Below are 5,708 nucleotides of genomic sequence, written 5' to 3'. Positions count from 1 at the left end.
AATAATTGAAATGGGGTGCCTGGGTGGCTCAGTGGGTTAAGCCGCTGCCTTCGGCTCAGGTCATGATCTCAGGGTGCTGGGATCGAGTCCCGCATCAGGCTCTCTGCTCAGCAGGGAGCCTGCTTCCCTTCCTCTCTCTCTGCCTGCCTCTCTGCCTACTTGTAATCTCTCTCTGTCAAATAATTAAATAAAATCTTTAAAAAAAATAATTGAAATGTACTCTTAAGATCATACACACACACACACACATTTGTTACGCATCACACATTCTTAGAAAATTAAATAAAAAGCAGAGATCACTTCAAAGACAAAGGGCATAAAATTTTGAAAATTTCATAAAATTATGAAAATTTTTTTCATAATTGTGTAACAATGACTAAATTCAAGTAACAAATCCCATATAAACAGATCAAGGTAAGGCTAAGAGGAAACACCACTGCTAATCCTGCATCCAAAATTCAACAATTTTCTATTACTTGCCAAAAGATATTTTTTCATTGAGCAGCCATTGTTCATAGATGTCAATTGTTTTCAGATGAGATAAACATTTCCTTCCGTAAGTATATATTGTCTTTCTTAAATCCAGGCTCTACTGCATAAATAAATTCTCAAGTCATAAGGGAGATGAGTTCAGCCAACATAACACCACTATTAAAAAATAAATCCAAAGTACACATTTCTCTTGCCATGAACCAAATTCAAAATGTTCAGGTTATCTGTAGTGAAGCCCGAGTGTGTTTTATTCCCTTCTTGATTCAAAACACCAGAGAGATCCTTCATGCCAGCTGGTTGCAGCAGAAGCCAAACACATAAATGAAAGAGCAAATTATAAAGCCATCAATGCTGCCTCCCACTTAAACAGCTTGTCCTGTTATCAAATGTCAAACTATTCCTATTCCAGGATCCTCCCCTTGGATTGGGGACCTAGCAGTTTAGTTTTAAGCACTCTATCCATAATAATAATAAAATAAACCAAGTTTTCTAAATCTACTCCCTAGATGCAGGCAGAGATACTCTTTAGCTTTGCACACTATTACTCATGTCCTGAGATAGTTTTATTATGGTTACTCTGATTATTACTACTTTCCTGGCTAATCAGTGTCTTTGAGGCCCCTGCACATTTAACCACAGCCATTCTATTTCAGTCCCTTATTCACCCCATTCCTTTAGCAAATTTAGGATGAAAGACAAAACAGATCAGGCCCTAGGGTCATCATCATTACCAATGCTGTTCTGAGCACCCTGGGACTCAGGTCACACACAACCCCATGATAGCTTCATTATCGTGGGTTAAAGAGGTAATACACGTTCCTAAAGAGAAGCACATTCATTCATTCATATTGTGAATTGGGATTAGGGCATAAGAAATTTCCCTTATTTCAGTTTACTATTTCATATTGTTGAGGCATAATGTACATACCTCCTCTGATCCTTGTATTGTCTTTGTATATCAAAGACAACTCAATAAATACAATCCTATATTCCAGCATCAACTTAAAGAATTATAAAATTTTAGCACCCAACAAGATAAATCAAATTACAAAGAAAATTTATAGATGAAGACGTGACTAACAAAGATCCATGACTTGTTCAAGATCATACCACTACTCACTTGGTGTTAAGTAATCTGTTTTATATTTTATTACTGTGTGACAGAGGTAAACAAAGAAACAAACGGAGTAATTTTCTAGCCTCTGGAAAACTGGGTAGTAGAATAGTCTCAAAATGTGTTACTGATGGGGTGCAGAGTAACAATTTTTGAGACAAATGACTTAAGTAGGCTACATTACTTTGCTATCATGATATTTAGTAGGATATATTTCATTTTATATATATATGATATACATATACACATGATATATGTATATATGTATGCTATATGTGCATCATGCATGTACATATATTAGCACTTTTTGAGAACTGAAAACTCAAGATCCTCAGAAATTTAAGAGAGAATGTGATTGTAGCTTAGAACTTCTTAAGCCAAGACTTAAGGACTTTAAGAGACCACAGAAATTCAAAGGGTCTATTAATCAGCTGGTATTTGTAAAGTATTTTGTATTTGCATATATGTGTATACTTCCTCATGTCTGGAATATGTGTTTATAACTTTTACTAGATTCTCAAAGTTTAAGAAGAGTTTAAGCATCCGTGTTCTATACTCAATTTTGTATTATTTGGTCAGGTTCACTCAGCCAAAAGATTTCCTTTCCTTTGTCAAAATATGAACCCCTTGGCTACAATAATCCATATTTTTTACTCTTCAGTGTTAACCTATTCACATCTAAAATCTGGAGAGTCTGAGTTAGGTCAAGCCTTCATCAAGTTTCATTTTCACAACATGAATATTCCAAACTTAATGGATAGGTTTTCCTGAGTCCAGTAGAATTCTTTCAAAAGTGGTAGCAGATATCTAAACTCACGCTGTCTTTCAGGATCCCAAATCAATTCATCCAATGATTCCTGAATGGTATATTTCAGGAACTATATTACACTGGCACTATAATATAAATTCCTGTAAGGAATAGACTGAAGGATTCCGATTACCAAGGGAAATTGGTTGCTGGTATGGTGGAAACAAGGGGGATTTTTGTTTGGAACCTAGGAGATTTTCTGAGGTTCTTTTTAGTACGGCCATGATAATAGTAAAGATTAATGGAAAACTACAGGAACCTTTGGCAGAGTGAGTGAGGATTCAGAAAGTTCTGAGGATTCAGAACTTTCAGGAAGCAAAGAAGATTTGCATCTATATCACCAGTTCCAAGAAACTATGATCCTACCTCACGTTCTTGTAAGGTCCTATGAAAATCTGTAAGAGCTTTAAATGCTACCAAACTGGAACAGGTATTTGAAAATCATTCCTAGCTTCCCTGGATGGTCACCAAGATGAAGTCAACACTTGGCAAAGCAGCCAAAGAGCCTGGCTACTGTCCTTTCTGGAGCATGTGATGGAGAGGTTAGAATTTGGAACTTGACCAATGAAAATGTATCTGCACAATGCAAACATATGAGGGGTTTTGTATGAAGAATATGTACTCGTTTATGTAGGAATTTTTTTTTTCTGCTGTCAATAACAAAACTATGACGTAGTGGAAAATAGATGGACCAGGCTATGGATAAGAGGAGGAACTAACCACCACAGACAATATTAGGAAAGGGAGTAAATACAGGAATTGATCATCACAGGAAAGAAGCTGTTTTTTCCACATGTGGACACCAAGGAGACATTTGGAATGAGCAAAGAACCAATCTTATATGATGACCTGGGGATGCAACAGTATAGTGTTAAATTAAACCCAATTGAGACATTTCTCTTGGGAAGTTGTGCTTCTGACAGGAATACTGTGCTTTATGATATGAAACTACTCCTCTGAAAGCTACTCCTCTGAAAACTACTCCTCTGAAAGCTACTCCTCTGAAAAAGGTCATCTTAAAGATAAGAACAAATACAATTTGTCGGAACCCTATGGAAGCTTTCATTTTTACTGCAGCAAATGAATGTCACAACTTACATACTTCTGATATGCATGCACTGAACACTCTTGGTCCATGTGGATCATGTATGTATGGTGCTTGATGTGGATTACTCTCCCACTAGGAAAGAGTTTGTGTCTGCTAGTTTTGATAAATCTATTTGAATCTTTCCTGCAAACAAAAATAGAAGCAGGGAAGTCTATCAAAAAAAAAAAAAGAATGTAACATGGGTTACAGTAAAGTGGGACTTCTAACAGCAAATATATTATGTGTGGACCTGATTAAATGAACATTCGTCCACGGAATGCTAATGCTTCCGAAAAAGTGGGTATGCTTACATCACAAGAAAAAGCAGCCAAAGATTATAACCAGAAACTGAAGGAGACATGTTAACACTGGGGATAAAAATATATGTTTATAAAAAATAAAAAATTATATTTAAAAAAAAATGCATGGTTTGTCACAAATATCTATCAAAATCTATCTACAGCCAGATTCAGGAACAGCACATCATGAAAGAAGCTCGTCAATGAAAGGAAATGAATCAACTCAAACAGAGAAAGCCTGGATCTCTGTAGGCTGTGTCAGAAAAGAATACATAGTGGCAGTTGTGAAATAACACTTGATATTCCTACCAATCCTGACATATAATTATTCATTACATTTTTATCTGCAAACTCAGTAAATAAAAATACTGGCTCTAGAATAATCAATTCAGTTATATGTGCAGAATGCTACCCTGAAAATATATCTTGAAAGGTGGCCTGGTTGAGAAGACTATCCAACATTTTGTCCTTGATCTGTTTTCTCATTTCATTGAGGAATAAAGCATTTGCCAACTTACCTACTTTTACTGTTAAAAAATGCAGATATACTTTCATGCTGATCTATTATTGTAAATATACTATACATATGAATTTAAATTTAAGACCAAACATCTCTTTGTTAAATTTTTTTTATTATTATGATGTTCAGTTAGCCAACATATACTACATCATTTGTGTCTGATGTAGTGTTGTTCAATGATTCATTAGTTACGTATAACCCCCAGTGCTCATCACAACACATGCCCTCCTTAATACCCATCACCCTGTTACCCAGTGTCCACATATGAATGAAACCATACGATAATTGTCTTTCTCTGCTTGACTTACTTCACTTAGCATAATCCCCTCCAGTTCCATCCATGTCAGTGCAAATGGTGGGAATTCATCTTTTCTGACAGCCGAATAATATTCCATTGTTTATATATACCACATCTTCTTTACCCATTCATCTGTTGAAGGGCATCTCTGCACTTTCCAGAGTTTGGCTATTGTGGACATTGCTGCTATGAACACTGGGGTACATGTGCTCCTTCTTTTCACTGAATCTATATCTTCAGGGTAAATACTCAGTAGTACAATTGCTGGGTCATAGAGTAACTATATTTTTAACATCTTGAGAAACCTCCATACTGTTTTCCAGAGTGACTGTACCAGATTGCATTCCCACCAACAGTATTAGAAGGCTCCTCTTTCTCCATATCCTCACCAATATTTGTAGTTTCCTGTTTTGTTAATTTTTCCCATTCTAACTGATGCAAGGTGGTATCTCATTGTGGTTTTGATTTGTATTTCCCTGATGGCTAATGATGTTGGGCATATTCTTTGTTAACTTTAATATTACTTTGGGTAATTATTGCAATGATTCTTACTATGATTACCTATAACATGTAGATTTATGTCAGAACTTTTTTGATTCAAATAATTTTCTATGCTTTATTTGTATTTGGCTTTTTGATACTTAAAAGATGATCACATATAAACTTTTATAAAAAAAAATAATTATATTTTATAGTCAAGTCAAGATAATAAAACATCCTTTTTCTCAGGAAAAAAAATTCCTATAGGGAACAAACTGTGCTGTTTCTAAACGCATTTTTCATTATTAAAGTTTGCTGGTCTTCTAATAACAGCATCTGCGAGTGTTACTGTATGCCATATCTATTTTTTTGTTTTGTTCTTGTTTTTGTTTTTTGTCTTATAAGCCTGGTAAAGGCAAGGACTGGCTCATGATTCTTCTATCTCAACTTCCTTCTGGGGAGACTTACTATACTGTAAAGTCCAGGAACTGAAAAAAAAATAACCTTTCCCATGTAAGTTTCCACAGGTGACTTATATTCTTGAATCATGCACGTGCATCTATTCACATGTGGACCTATGTTAAATGTGGAAAGGAGCAGAGCCTGTACA

At 35.4% G+C, this 5,708-nt stretch overlaps 1 pseudogene; it reads left to right on the top strand.

Annotated features, from left to right (window-relative positions):
• The first annotated feature begins 2,636 nt into the window (after positions 1–2,636).
• LOC132014562 (DDB1- and CUL4-associated factor 13-like) lies at positions 2,637–4,076 on the top strand (annotated as a pseudogene).
• Positions 4,077–5,708: the final 1,632 nt, after the last annotated feature.

This window comes from Mustela nigripes, chromosome 3 (genome assembly GCF_022355385.1).
Source record: "Mustela nigripes isolate SB6536 chromosome 3, MUSNIG.SB6536, whole genome shotgun sequence".
Lineage (NCBI taxonomy): Eukaryota > Metazoa > Chordata > Mammalia > Carnivora > Mustelidae > Mustela > Mustela nigripes.
This window is presented reverse-complemented; position numbering and strand designations above follow the sequence as displayed.